Source organism: Heterocephalus glaber, unplaced genomic scaffold (genome assembly GCF_053883595.1).
Source record: "Heterocephalus glaber isolate CG9 unplaced genomic scaffold, H.glaber_assembly_v1.0 deba00001610, whole genome shotgun sequence".
In the NCBI taxonomy this organism is placed as follows: Eukaryota; Metazoa; Chordata; class Mammalia; order Rodentia; family Bathyergidae; genus Heterocephalus; species Heterocephalus glaber.
The window spans coordinates 10,988,769-11,004,166 of NW_028258381.1; the positions used below are offsets into that span (position 1 = coordinate 10,988,769).

Below are 15,398 nucleotides of genomic sequence, written 5' to 3' on the forward strand. Positions count from 1 at the left end.
ACCCACTTGCACCAAAATCTGAGTAGCCATTGCCCCTACATTTTCATAATTCCTCCCACTCTTTTACAGTTTCCTTGCCTACACCTAAGGAAAAAATTAAGAATAATAAATATAATCATCTTTATCAAATCTGTCCATGGCATTTTACAAAGTTGGCAAGGAATCATCAGCTATTTTTATTGTCACTATAGTCTGGATTTTTGGTGTCCACCAAAAGGCCCTGTATTGAAGCTTTGGTCACCAGGCGGTGGTGCCATTAGGAGAAGTGGGACCTTTAAAAGGTGGGGCCTAGTGGAAGGAAGTTAGGTCATTGGGGGTATGCCCTTGGGAGTGCTGTGAGCTCCTGCCCTTCAGATTCTGCTTCCTGGCCTGCAGGAGGTGAGCAGACCTCTCTACCACATGTCCCCATTGTGATGTAATGTCCCAGTCTGAGCTCCGGGCAACAGGGCCAGGTGACCATGCGCTGGAAACTCCGAGCCAGAATAAACCTTTTCCTTTGTTAGGCTGATGGCCCCAGGTATTTTGTCACGGGGACCTCACACAATTGTCCATGTTAAGCCTCCTACTTTACCTGATAACTAAATTACACAACGTTAGCAACAAGGATACCTAGCAGAAGTGAGTCTGTAAGTCGCGCCTGCTTTTGTAGCCATTAGAGTGGATCGGTGGGGAGAGCTGCCTGAGCGGCTCTCATTCCCTTCTCCCCATGAGGCTGTTTGGTGCAGGTGACAAAGGCCCAGCTCACTAGAAGGGAGGCCTCTCTCCAGGGGCCCTCGTGGTGGACCTGTGTGCTATCTGCTGGGTCTCACCCTGGTGGTCAGGGTGGCACCATGAGAGAATGTGGGTATGAGCCTGCTCTCCCAGGCCAGGGCTGGTGGCTCCGTGGGGTCTGGTGGTCGGGGGAGCCCCTTGTTACTGAAGGTACTGCAGGGCAGTCAACGTGCAAAACCAAAGCTTTCACTGAGGAGCGAAAGTAAGATGAAAAGTCAGCATCAAACAGGAATAAAGGGGGCCACAGAGGAATGTGGGTGTGCCCTACTCCTGCTTGGAGAAGTGACAGGACAAAGTTTACTCCATCAGGAGAAATGGAATTACGGGAGCAACTTTGGAATCTTTTCAGTAATTCGGATGATCCATCACTGAAGCACTTAGGAATGTCATCTCTGATTCCTAGCTCTGCCCCTCCCAGAAGGTGTCGCTCATCCTGCGAGGACAAATGCACTTTTGTCTCCCAGGCGTCTGCTCTGCGGAGGGTGCCAGGAGTCAGTATTTCTGGGATGACTCGTGGCTGAGGTCAGGGAGCAGATGTTTGGTGTTTGGTGGTGATCTTCGCCCATTCCTAGCCCTTTCAAAGGTTCTGGTTTGGGGCTGCACGGCCTGTCCCCATCTCTCCCTGGGGGTGACTTTCAGTCTCTCCCTTTCACCCCGTGATTCACCAGGAGCCTGACCCTGTGCATCACTGACCCGGATGTGATACAAAACAGCCCAGGAGGGAGCAGAGAAACATAAACAAAAGTTCCCATCACCTTGCAGAGTTGGTACACAAGCAGACTTGGATAAGCAAATTCTACCTATTTTAGAAAAAGACCTACTCTCAGTGAGTCTTGACCAAGCCAGTTTATTTCTGAACATCTTATAAGCTTTAGGCCATTGAGGTACTCCCATAATCATGTTGGAAAAAGTAAATTGCTTCCCAGGAGACAATGGTTGTACAATTTCCCCTAATTCAATTTTCACTGGAGAGATTTCTAAAGCTATGGGGATAAACAGAGTAGTTTCCTCCTTTGAAATCCAGCCCAATCACTAGGCAACGTTTTTGTGTTTATGGTCACAATTGTGCCTCAGGCTTCTATTATTTCTGTTTAAAAGTAAAAGTTTGCAATAAAATGTATTTTTCCTAATTCTTTTTGATTTTAGCTACTCAATTTTAGACATTTGCAGAAGCTGTGTAAGTGAAGGAGTATGAGAATGATGATATTATAACATGGATATTTGGATTTTGACCATGGTTTCTGACTCCAGTCTCCCTTGCCAGGCAGAGGCCATGGAAACCAGAGTTCAGTGCCCAGTGCAGGTCACAGAAACTCTCTTCCTGCCTTTCTGTCTTGGAGTGAGACATAGAGAACCCCCTGCCCGCGTTGCCTGGCCTTCGTGAGAGTGCAGCTGCCTGAAGCTGAGCCTGGGCGGCTCACAGTGCTCGGTGGCTGAAGCCCCGAGTGGGCCAGGTGTCCTGGGGCTGGAGCCCTCACCCTGGGATCTGGGCTGTCGCGAGTCAGCGCACCCTGGGGGTCCCCACTGGCTTGGTGACGGGGCGACTGCACCTTCCAGGTCACTGAGCTGTCTGTGGGCCTGACAGCATATTCAGTGTCAGATGAGTTCTGCATCAGGAGTGTGCGATGGGAGAAACTGAGTGTGAGTTGGGGTTTCTGACCCACCATCAGCCTGTGTAAAGTGCTCGGAGACATTTTATGTCATTAGAGAAATGTCCCCAGAAGCGCTTGGCCCCTCTGTGAACCAAGAGCAGGGACTGCACGAGTGTGAGTGCCCTGCAAACGCCTTTGAGACCCTGAATGCGGGGCCGAGTGGGCTGGGGGCTGCGCTGGCTGCTCCCGCTCTCAGTGCATCCCTCTCCTGGTCACCAACTTTCCCCCGAGACTCCCGCCTCCCACCCCTGATGCTTTGAACTCGACCTGGGGTGAGAGCAGGGGTCCTCGCTGGGTTACTGGGGAGCACACTTGAATTTTCCTTTTGACAGTTCACCAGCATAGGCATTCACTTCTCATGCAGTCTAAAAATAACACTGAAATGCGTATGAGTCACCACACATGTCTGCTGGTGTCACCGCGCTCGGGAGGCAGTGGGCAGGTGGGGCTGTGTGTGGACACTGGTCTCTGCCAACCCTCCGGGGCTGGGCCACCTCCAGGCTGTGTGACAGGAGCAGGGTCCAGGGGGAAGCACAGTGGCTGGAGAGGAAGGACGGGGCGGTGGGAAGCCAGGGAGCTTTGGGACATGCAACCTAGAGCCCCACTGAGCCGCCTGAGCTGTGAGGCGCAGAGCTCCTGCGGATGGGCTCCTGTCTGGACGCCTCACTGCAGGCCATCCATTGCCCTGGCCCACACTGCTGTGAAAGGGGCCTTCTCAGTGTGCAAGGGCCGATCAGAAACACGGGGCGTGTTTAGATAAAACAAACGTACTACAGTCAAAGACTAACTGCCATGATTCCCCCAGCTTCCAACACACTCATCCCATCGTTCCTGCCACTTCCTGCAGCAGCTCTGGAGTCCTCTTTCCTGAGGGTCTTTAGTTACGCTGTTGTAGCTGCCTTGACATCCTGAGTGGATTTGAAAGGCTTCCCTTTCGTGGTCATTTTGAGTTGGGGATGAGAGGGAGGTCGCAGAGTCAGATCTGGGGAAGAAGGTGGACAAGAGCATGGTGCCAAGTCTTGACCAGCCTGCTTTGCTGTTAGATGGCACTCAGCAGCCGCATCCACTATATTGTTGATCACACCTTGTACAGACCCTCAGGAAAGAGGCCTGCAGAGCTGCTGCAGGAATGACAACAGGCTGAGTGTGTGCACAATGAGGGATTCAAGGCAATGTGACTTTTACTGTAATGAATTTTTAAATGGAACTAATCAGTAATTTTTATCGTACTTTATAGTCCGTTTAATTCCAACTAGAAAATTTAGATATTTAAGTTGTTCTTCATTAGGGCTAACATATTTAATTTTTCCTTTAGTTTTAAGTTCCTAGAATGATAAAAGAATGGTGAAACATTTTCTAAATGCTACAAGAATATTTAGTCCTTTCTACTTAAAAATAAATAACACATACATACCAAATGATATAATTCACAGCCCTCCAGTTTGCCAATTGAGAGACCTTTGCTGTGTTGAAAATGAAGTATTTGGAGTGTATGTTATTGGTGCTAAAGTAATTTTCTCCCAAAAGTGTAAGTTACTTTGCAGGCAAGACTTGCCTTTTATCTGATAAACCCAGAGCTTCTAGAAAGCTGGGCCGTGCAGCACAGGCCCTTCCGTCATGGACTGCTAGGAAGCACCTGTGAGTGGAAAGTCCACATCTGGCTGCCTCTCGATACCCAGGACCCAGTGGACCCTGAAGCCACCCAGACACTGAAGCCCCTTCTGTAACATGGCACAGGGTCTGCCTAGGACACCCGATCCTCCAGGGTCCTCTGCATCCCCCACATGGCTTGTGGCACCTGATGCCATGCACAAAATTGTTACATTGTATTGTTTAGAAAGTAACAACAGGACCAAGTCTTCATTCATTCAGTGTGAATACAACTCTTTAAAATATTTTCAAGCTGTGGTTGGTGGACCCCTGGATGTGGTGCACAAAGAAACTGAGCTGGGCATCCATGGTTGTTGAATCCATAAAGCTGCGTTCAGAATTTTGTGTTCTTTGCATGCCATCTCTTCCATGGGTGCAATCCACTTGTTTGACAGATCTGTCTGGAGCTCACATTTTTCCGGGAGCTTTTCTCGCCTCGGCTGCTGGTTACAGGGTTTGGCAGGAGCGCAGAGCTTGCGTCCCATGGAGGGAGATGATGTAGCAGAGTCGCAGAACTGAATCCTGACTGGGAGGTGGCAGAAGTGACTTCTAATTCCCGCAGGGGTGGGTGGTGTGAGGAAGAGGCGAGGACTGGAGAGTTGTGGGGGAGGGGGGGTCGGGAACAGCACGGAAATGCTGCAGGAGCTCTGTGAGGTGCCGGGCAGCTGAGCAGCCCTGGGAGAATGGGTGGAGGAGTGCTTCTGGAAGGGGTGCATGGGCTCAAGGCTAGGGCCTTCTTGCCGAGCCAGGGGTGCAGATGGGCCAGCAAGGGAGTTCATAGGTCGCTTTCTATCTCTGGGACTAAACTCATGCCACCTGCAGCCTAAAGGAGGAGAGGTTTGTTTTGGCTCACGGTTTCAGAGGTTTCAATCCAGGGTCAGCCGGCTTCAAGGCAGGAGCTTCTGGCATAGGGCATGGAGGAAAGATGCTCAGTCCATGGTGCCAGGAAGCAAGCACAGGGGAAGAGCCAGAGAAGAGGGTACCAGGGGCCAGATGTAGACTCCAGGTCCACTTCCTCAACTGCAGCCCAATTCCCAAGAGCCACACCGTTATGAACCCATTAATGGACAACCCATGGTTGACGTGAGCACAGTCCAGTCCCCTGCCCTCGAGCGCTTTGTTCAGGGGCAGACGTGGAGGTGGGGGCCGGGCTGCGAAGGCCCCTGGGTTTCAGAGCACAGGAGGAAGTCAGGGCAGTGAGCATGGGCGCCCGTGGACTCCTGCCCTTCAGGGTGCGCAGAACTGTCGGTCGAGTTTGAGGTTGGAAGGAGAGAAGAGAGCTCAGTCCCACCCAGGGAGGCAGGGTAGAGAGGAGACAGGGAGTGAGCAGAGGGCGGGAGAGGCCCAAGCTGTGTCTGCCCAGGCCTCTGCTCTCTGCCCCACCTGTCACATCTGGGGCACGGCAGCAGGGCTGCGGCTGGGGCTGACCCTGGGGTGTGACAGGAGAGTTGCCTCTGCACTGCCAAGGGCAGCATGACAGGGGCAGCTCACAGGCAGCTCTGTCCCCGGAAGACGGGCTTTGGAAATGAAAGCTTTGAGCACAGCAGTGGCTGCTCTGTCACTGATTGCAGCTCAGCAGTGAGGCTGTGCAGCTCCGCAGGTCCGGAAACCACACTGTCTGCATCCCTCCCTCGGGACAGGGGCCTCCGCGGTCAGCCACAGACTGAGGGTGTCTGTTCCCGCAGAGGGCTCCCCCGTCCTCACAGCTTCTGACGGCTTCTGTGCTGTGCGGAGCAGCTCTGTTGAAGGAAGGGACTTGGGCCGTGTGCAGCTTGGCATCCGCAGGCACTTCCGGAAGCGCTTCTCGTGGTGCCTGGGTGCCCGTGGCGTGTGATGCTGTCATTCTCCACATCCCAGGGGAGGTGGCAGAAGACAGCAGACAGCACTCACGCCATGGGGCCTGGGCCACTCGCATGGCCTCAGTCTCCTGACAGGTTTCGGCGGGGCATCATGCTGGGGTGGGGCTGGTGGGGCAGGAGCCTGCTTGGTGCACGCCCAGCTGCAGAGCCCTGAGGGGTCCAGCGTGGCCATAGCGCCTATTCTGTCCTTTTTAGAAAAGTATACTAGGGTTTGAAGCCAGGGTCTTCACAATGACCTGCATCCCCAGCCCTCTCTATTTTTTTATTTTGAGTTTTGAGACGGCCTCTCTCCTAAGTTGCTGATGTGAGACTTGAACTTGCCATCCTCCCGCCTCAGCCTCCCAAAGTGCTGGGATTACAGACACAAGCTCCCAATGACCTGCCAGCTTATCCTTTCTAATGCTGGACTTTGAAGACTCCTGGGAAGCTGGGAGAGTACAGAGGCCCTGTGTGCTCTGCTCCATCCTCTTGTGGCCACATCATATGTATTAGCCAGCAGCAAGACTGGCATGACCTTGTCCAGCCCTGGCCTCCTCCCGATGGCCACACCCCGAGTCCCTGTTTCTCACCTGGCAGCTGAGGATGTTGTGCCAATGGGACCCTATGTTTCATGATGTTTTCCAGTACTGAGGATTGAACCCAAGGCCTTACACCAACCTACACCCCCGGGTGTTTTGTAAATCTTTATTTTTGGAGACAGGGCCTCACTAAATTACCAAGTTGCCTGGGTTGGGCAGGAACTGGCCGATCTCCCACTTCAGCCTCCCAGAGTGCTGGGATGACAGGAGTGTGCCTCCACGCCCAGCTCTCTATCTTTCCACTGCTGGGTGTTGGCAGGCAGCCACTGCTCTGCCTTGAGCTACACCTGCAGCTTGCTGTGCTCAGAGCTGTGCTGCAGGCCACAGTGCCTGCATCCTGTATGTAAATGAAGCTTCTACCCTGGCTGATTCCATATTCTAAGAAAAATATTCAGCTATAGAAAGTTTACTAAATAGAAAAAATCACCTGTACTCCCGTCCTTCTCACATGCTGTTTACTCCTTTCCTCCTGCTTCTCCCCCAAATGCTCATGCCAGCTGTTGAGAGTGTAGATGAGCACGGATTCTCTATTTGAGTGGTGAGGCTGCTGCGTGGCCACACAGTCTTCACAGCTGAATTTCCAGGCCATTATAATTCCCCTCCCCCTCCGGTGGGCGGGGTCGCTCAGAAATCCAACACCCCTTCAGCCTTTCCTTCAGGAAAGACAGGAAGGACAGGAAGGACATGGAATCTGAGCAAGGTGAGGTGAGACTCAGGATTGAGGTGAATTGAGACCCACACCTAGGGCATGGTCCTCTGTGTGCTATCCAGGCTGCTGTGCCACCAGCAGCATTGTTTGCATCCCTGGCCATTGGCCTTCATGGGCTGCAGAATACGTCAAAGCCCAGAGGCACTTTCCTGTTTTCCAGTTTACTCAGCAAATGATTGCACAGGTAGCACAGATATCGTCAGCATCTTTGTGCATGATATGAAAGTGAGCTGAGCTTAACACTGGCAGGGCTGTGGGGAAAGAGGAACACTGCTCCACTGCTGGTGGGAGTGTTGACTGGTGCAACCACTGTGGAAATCAGTGTGGAAATACCTCAAAGAACTAGAGCTGGAAGTCCCATTTGACCCAGCTATTCCCCTGCTGGGTATCTTCCCCAAAGAATTAAAAGAATCATACCACAGTGATATATGTGCACCCATTTTATAGCAGAACAGTTTGTAATAGCTAAAGCTTGGAAACAGCCCAAATGCCCATCAATTTGAGACTGGATAAAGAAGATATAGTTTTGTTATAAAATAAAGTACTACTCAGCCACAAAGAACAAGAAACTAGAGACATTTATAGCTAAATGGATGGATACTGAGGCCATACTCTTAAGTGAAATAAATAGGACACACATGTATAAATACCGAATAGTTTCTCTAGTGTGAGAAGCTGAAAGTGTAAATAAGGACTAAAAGGTATAATAGCTAATGTGAAATCGGAAGAAAAGGTCCAAAGGGGAAGGGGAAGTGGGAGGGGTAGGGGAAAGGAAAGAAGGGAATGGAATATGAGAAAGGAAAAAATGGAAACAAGGTCTCTGTAGATAGGGAGGGATGGAGGGGTTGAAGGGAGGGCAGGATAAGGGAAAAAATATGAACCAGGATGGGTCATATAAAGGTGCAAATCCCCAGTGATGAGCGTCATTGCATTGTGTACCTACAACGCACCAATAAAATTAGTTTTTAAAAACTGAGCTGAGCTTTGTTGGGTTGAGTCAGCGACGCCTTGGGGAGCGGGAGCGGAGGCTGTGTTCGTTCCCTCATTGTCCTCCGTGTCACGTGTCCTTGGGAGAGAGTCCAGGCTCGCTGGGAGCGGCTCAGTGAAGCCCTCTCTGGGCCCGGGGCGGGGCCTGGCTCGGCCTGGCGGAGGGCGGGCCGCCCGGGACTCCGTGGGCCCCGGTGTCCCTCCCGGAGCCTGTGGCCCGGGGTCTGCCTCCTTCAGCTTCTCCCGGAGGGAGGCCGGGGCCGGCTCACTGGACTGTGCTGCAGCCCCGGACTGCAGGCGCTCTGTGGACTCACACGAGTGAGCAGCACACAGGACACTGAGTGCTTAACGCACACTTTGCACTGCAAGGAGAGGCGGAGCTGGGGCCCTGCAGGCCGCCTGCCTGGAGCACATCCCGCCTTCCCACCGCTTTTCGGGGCAGCGCTGAGTCCTCCTTCCGGCTGTTGGTGTGTGATCACCTCGGGGTCTTGAGCTGGTTCAAAGTGTTTCTGGCTGTTTCTGTGAGTTTCAAACACAAAGCTGTGCCCCCATCCCCTTATTCACTTGACTGGCACTGTGCAACTTCCGGCTTTTCCCCAGAGTCAGCCACCGCAAGAGGGAAGCATGTGTCAGTGGCAGTGGGGTGCGTTAGGTACGGCGTGCGTGCGTGTGAGACTGATTCCGTCCCCCAGAGGCAGGACTGCTCAGTGGCTGGGGGCTGGGCTCCGCCCCCGGGGTTCGTTCCCTCCCTGGTCCCCGGGTCACTGGGGAGCAGAGGCCAGGTAGGCTCAGGCCTGCTGGGGCGCCCCCTGCTGGGGGGGGTCGACCTCCCCTCTTCCTGGGCGGCCTTCGACAGCCGACAGACACCGAGGAAACAGCAGCTTTCTCACGCACGTTACTGACATGAACGGTGGGTGGTGGAGTGTTCCGCACCGGGACATGCTCCCTAAAGCCAGCCGGCAGTGACCGCTGCCTTGGGCCCTGGGCCGGGCCCGAGCCGAGCCCGCGGCTCCTCCTGCTCAGGTTCGTGGGTTTTGGCCTGGGGGTGGTGATGTCTGCACTTACGTGAGGAAAACCACAGAGCTGGCTCGGCTCTGTGCTGGGCTGGATGCAGCGCGAGGCTGCGGCTGTTTTCCCTGACGGCCTTACTCTGGGGCAGCCCGAGTTGGGCGGGTGAGCTGACCAGCGTCATCGAGATTCTCGGGCTCTCCCCCTTCCTTCCCTCTGCCCGGAGTCGGCAAACTGTGGCCAGCGGCTAAAGCTTGTTTTGCTGGAGTCTTAAATCTAAGGATTTCTAAAGGTTTTACTTATTTTTATGAGCAGGAGAACAGCACTTTGTCCCCTAAGAAAATGATATGCGTTCCCAAGGGTAGTGTCCAGCAGTGCAGCTGTACAGTAAACGGCCCAGGTTATTCTCTTACGTGCTTCCCTGGGTCACTGCACTTGAGCAATTGTGACCGAGCCCAGGGCCCCAAAGCCTAAGGTACTCACTGTCTGGCCATTTCTGGAAAGTGTTCGCTGACCCGGCCTAGAAGCACAGAGCAATGCTACGTTTCCTGGTAGGCAGCATTTGCGGGCTGCCGCGTTGCAAGTACCGTGACTGCCGCGCACCTCCCAGCAGGCTCAGAGTGCAGGATCAGGACAGCCTGCAGGGGCCACCACTGGGCAGCATTTCCATCCCTGGGTCCCGAGTGTAAAAATGACCCCAAGGCCAGAGACAACAGCATACAATCAGGAAGTCATAAACGCTGAGTAGTTACTACCTCTGGCTTTGATCCAGTCATTTGGTCCCAAGTCCATGCGATCTAAATTTCCACAATGCGCATGTCACTAACAGTCTCGAGCTCTTGGGAGCCGTGACGAGCAGTGAACCGTGCCCACGGCTCAGGGTACCAAGCTATAGGGGAACTGGCTCCCTTCACTTGGGGGTCCTGGGAACCTGAGTCTTTGGGATCAGTGGCCAGGGAAGCAGGAGGGGAGAGCGGAGGTGGGCCGGCATCTGTTTGCTGCCTGGCAGGTCAGTCACCCCAGGCACAGCTGCACCTGTGCTGACTAAGCCACCATGTGGTCCCTGCTGCAGTCCAGGCAGCACTAGAATGGACCATCAGCAACGTGGCAGCATAACCTGTGAGGTCAGCTAGCAGCCCTGGGCAGGATAGTTCGCAGCCTTCAGAGTAGGGAGACCCCAGCTTTGGTGCTGAAATCCTGTCATGCCTGTTTGGGAACCCGGCCACTATAAAAACACCATGGAAAAATTTGCTCCGTTGTGTTGATCTACTCAAATATGTCTTTCATTTTTATTACTAAGATGTTGTTTCTGAAATAGAGGCAGCTCTTTGAATATGCTCCTCAAAAGCATTTTTTTCTTTTTTAAATATACACAGGTCACATGACTTAAGGCATCGTAGAGAAGAGAACATATGCCAATAATTCTATGCTTTCTATTAATACTGCTCTACAGTTTCAGAAAAGCTAGTGGCAAAACTGTGCAGACTTATGGCATAATTTGTTTACTGTATCTCATTCTGTTTCATGTTTTATAAAAACACTTTGGTGGGCTGGAGGTTTAGCCCAGTGTAGAGCACGTGCCAGAGCCCTGAGTTCCATCCCCCATCCTGAAAAAACTATTATTGGAGGGCCTTAGTGATACATCCATATGCACTGAGCTCAGCAAAGCCAAGCAGTAAACTCACTGGTACATCTCCCCCTCTGTTGGTATATGTTTGGAGTGGCACTCAGCACATTCATGTGCGTGTCACATCTGGACCTGCCTCCTGCCGGGGGTACTCCCAGCTGAACTGCTTTCCCCACATTCCTGCTGTTTACATTGTAAAGTGATGTAGCCAAGATTCGGTGTGTCCTTGACCCCTATCTGTAGACACTGTTCTGAGGAAGTGGAGAACCACTCGGCTTTACTGCCTTAAAGCTCTCTGTTTTTCTTCCTACGTTAGAATGAAGGTGAGTGGAATTAAGCTTTAACTTTCAGAGTTAGAGATACCTCTGCAAGCTAAGTCCAGATGGAGGAGTCTGCTGGTCCGGCCAGGGCCAGAGCCAGGGGCCCTGGACTCAGCTTTGACCCTCTGGCAGGGGAGAACCGTGAGCTGCGGAGCCAGCAGCCAGCCAAGTGTGGACTCGGTCCCCATCCCCCGCCAGTGCCCCGGCTCTTCCTGGGCAGCACTCTGAGTTTAGTGAGTCCGGGACTAGGTGTGGGTCTGGGCTGCAAGGTGCCTCCCGCTGGCCCACTGCCACCCTGGCCTCCCAGCCTTGCCTCTGCTGCAGGCTTCTCTGTCCCTGTCCCTCCTGCTGCTCCAGGTCAGAATCCCTCATTCCACTGTAAGTCACTTGCAAACAGGAACTGGGATTCCTGATTTTTAGATCTCCCCACCTCTCATCGGGACACTCAGCCTCTCTTTTCCTATCTGTTAAGTGGGCTGGCAGCTCCTGGCTGGGCTGCTGGAAATGTCCTGGCATGTGAGTTTTTTTTTTTTTTTTTTTTTGGTCTACTGGGGATTGAACCCAGGGCCTTCACACCGAGCTACATCCTACCCCCTTTTTTATCTTTTATTTTGAGGCAGTCTCTTGCTAAGCCACTAATTGCCCAGGCTGGACTTAAACTTGATTCTCCTGCCTCAGCCTCCCAGGGTGCTGAGATTGTGAATTCAGTATGCACATGAGACCAGCCCCCTGCTTACAGGAGAGTAGAGGAGCCACTGCCAGCCAGGTCCTGCTCAGGGAAAGTCAGTTTCTGCTGGGAGGGAGGCAGGCAGGACAGGGCAGGGCAGGTAGCGCAAGCCAGGCTTTTGGGCCCTGGCTGTCGCCTGTCAGGGCGGCTCCGACCTTGGAGCCCCGCAGCCAGGTCAGGCCCAGCGTGCTTTTGAGCTGCTTCCTGGGCTGTAGACAGACTGACTCACTGACGTGAGAATGAACGGTGGAGAGGCACAGATCCCTGGAGGGAAATGCCAAGCTTTGCGAGACTGGTCAGGGACTTTGGATGGCTGCAAGTTCTCCCTTGGGACCCAGGGACAAGGAGGGGAGGGGCCATTCTCAGAGCGTGACCCCTAGGAAGGCAAGTCCAGTCCCTTGCTTGCGTCTTCTTCCTCCCCTGCCCTCCCTTCCCCTCCCTCTGCTTTCCTCTCCTTTGTCCCCTCCCTCCCTCCCTCCCTCCCTCCTCCTCAGGCCCTGCCAGATGAGTGGGTAACCCAGACAGCAGACAGCAGCGGACAGGGACAGCAGGGTGCATGCTCCCTGGTCTCAGTGCCTGGACTCTGCTGGGTTCCTCCCCTCCCTCGGGTCTGCAGCTCCTGCTGCTGGCACCACCCTCACTGGCAGCTCTGGCTCTTGCTCAATGGCAGCAGGGCCCAGGTGGACGTTTGTGCCCTGAGCCTGCCAGGTGCTCGGCTAGGGTTTTGCCAGCTCAGGCTTCCGGGGAGGCCCAGCGCCTATTTTGAGAAACAGAGGCAGTGAGGTTGTCGAGTGTCATATTTCCAGGAGAGAATTAAAGGCACCAGCGCTCAGCAGTCATTCCCCGAGGCAGCCCTGTGGACCGGCTGGGCTGGCTCTGTGTTTCACGTGTTTTCCCGTCTTCCTCCCTCACCTGCTTTTGCAGTAACTGGGATTGTGCAGTGCTGCCATCCTTAGGGTGCTTTTCTATTTGCTGTGGGCAGCAAGAGTTCTATTTATTAACAGAGCCAGAAATAACACTGTGAGCTGATCAACTTTGAAGTAGTAAGTGAATAGTCTAGCTGGGTTTTTGTTTTTTATTTTTTATTTCAGTAGTGGGGATCGAAGCCAGGGCCTTGTGCATGCTAGACGAGCTACATCCACAGCCCTTTTGTATTTTTTAAAACAGGATCTCGTTAAGTTGCTAAATTTCCTAGATTGGCCTCAAACTTTCACTCTTCCTGCCTCAGAGTGCTGAGATTGCAGGTGTGTGCCACCATGCCCAGCTTGTTTGCCTATTCTTTTTTCTGGTTCCAGGGATTTAACTCAGGTCCTTCTTTCAAGGCAGGCAGCAGAACCACTGAGCTAAATCCCTGGCCGTTTGGCTATTCTTAAAAGCAAATATGCACAAGTGTATAGGCAGAATTGCAATGAAGTCGTCAAAATGCAGGCCCGGAAATCAGACATTCCCCGGAAGACCTTGGCATGGGGATGTCTCATGGGTGTCACTTCTGTACCCCGTGGTGTTAGAGGCCACGGCCCCGGCACAGGGCTGCGGGTTCATTTTCCTGAGAAATTCTCTGAGCTCTCTTCTCTTCCCATCAGTTACTGGCTCTGTAGAAAGCTGGATCATCGGATTTCTCAGCCATTCGGTTATTGACAAAAGTAAACAGAAATAGAGCACGCTTATCAGGCTGCCGCTGAGGTGCATTTCGGTGTATGGCGTCCTAATCCCAGCCCTGCAGGTTTTATCTTAGGGTACCCCTCGTTTTGCTTCTCTTTCACACTTTGCTAGAAGGAACTTAATACAGCTGTTTCTTTAATTCCCACCAAAGGGGAAAAAACCCCACATTGTGTGGCTTGTGAAAAGCAAATCTCTCTCCTTGATATTTTCTTGCCCTCTGGGGTTTGTGTTTCTGCTCTGCCTGGGGCAGTGGGTATTGAAGCCTCTTGCCCTGGCTCACTCTGGCATGGACCCAGGGGAAGGGTGTGGACCATGCCTTAGGACTTCTGAGCTGACATCAGTGCTAATCTGGCGACCTTCTCCCGGGAAGCTGGCATGAAGCCAAAGAGGGTGGCCCATTAATCCTCAGATACCAGTTGTACCTCAAAACGTGATGCAGCCATTAAGAAATTAAGGAATTCCATTTGAACCAACATCTGCAAAACTTCAGTCTGGCATGTCAAGAGCAGAATTGCTACTTATGTTCATTTCCTCCCATACTTCTTGGGGGCTGCCTGCCCTCTCCATAGTTATGCATCATGTAACTGACTCATCCTCATCCCCACGGTTACTTAACGCATTGATCAGTAATTCACGCATAACTTCTCTGGCATTTTCATGGCATGTGGCTAAGAGTGGCCACACAGCCCAGGAAAAATAGGACAAACGATTGGGAGAAAGTCATTTGAAGTCTGGCTGTTATTCCCTAAGGAAATGAGTGCCCCTGCTGCCCAGGCCACAGCTCAGGGGGAGGGGGTTGGAAGACCCTTGAGGGCCCCTGGCCATGGCACCTGCAGTAGGTTTCTGGGGCCTGCTGAGTGGGAGGCTGGGCAGCATGGATGACAGGATGTCCCATTCTGCAAGGGTTGCAGCGGTTTCTGAGGTGCCAGGCCCTGAGAAGGACTTCCTAGGAATGGAGTTGCTTGGTCTCTCCCTGGGCCTGTGGTTATCAGGGATGGGGCAGTGGAGGCCACAGGAGGTTAAATCCACCATCAGGCCACTGGCTTGCTGAGGTGGCGAGGAGCCTGGAAGTGGGGGACACCCCTGCCACTGACACACGCGTGGGGCACCTCTGAGGAGAGTCCCCGACTATCCCCTGTCACTTCTCCTTTCCTCCACCCATGGCAGCCTAGGGAGGGGGCGGCAGGTGGGAACAGGATGGCGGGGTGCCTGCCAAGAGCAGGTGAAGACAGGGAGGTTCTGGTGCTGGGCAATGTGGGCTTCGAGGGTCAGTGAGCAATGCAGGCCACTGAGATCAGACAGAGCCCGGTGAACCTAACCCAGTGGGCAGCAGGGACCTCGGAGCCTTTGCCTCAGGGGACAGCAGGAGAGGGATGTTTGTGAAGGAGTCAACTCCCGACAGGCTCGGACAGAAGAGATCGTAGCCCGGGCAGCATGGACCAGGGGCCTCGTCAGACTTGGGAGGAGGAGGAGTAGAAGGAAGAAGAGGAGGAGGAGCAAGAAGAGGAGGACAAAGAGGAGGTGGCGAGGTGGGAGCTTGGTGACAGTGGAGCCCCTGCCTGAGATGGGGGGCTTAGTTGGAAAGAGCTCTTCGTGGGCACCGCCAAGGTCTGTGACCCAGGACCAGTGTGACCTCTGGGGCTCGCAGAAGGCAGGTGACAGCAGGTACGATGTGCTCTCTGCAGTAAGGAGGCAAAGCAGGCAGTAGCTTACAGGGGACAGCTGAGGGACCGCTCTGCTTCCTCCGGGCTGTGTTGCATAGGCCACGCTGCCCCAGAGGGAGAGGGGTTGACCAGAACTCTGGGGCTGCTGGCCAGCTGTGCAGCACTGCAGCCTCCACAGAGAAGC

The 15,398-nt window shown here is 53.4% G+C and overlaps 1 protein-coding gene across 5 annotated transcripts in view; it reads left to right on the plus strand.

The window, feature by feature from the left end:
* Positions 1-15,398, plus strand: part of Cobl (cordon-bleu WH2 repeat protein) — a 163,182-nt gene that overhangs the window by 37,051 nt on the left and 110,733 nt on the right. The gene's annotated exons all lie outside the window — the stretch shown is intronic.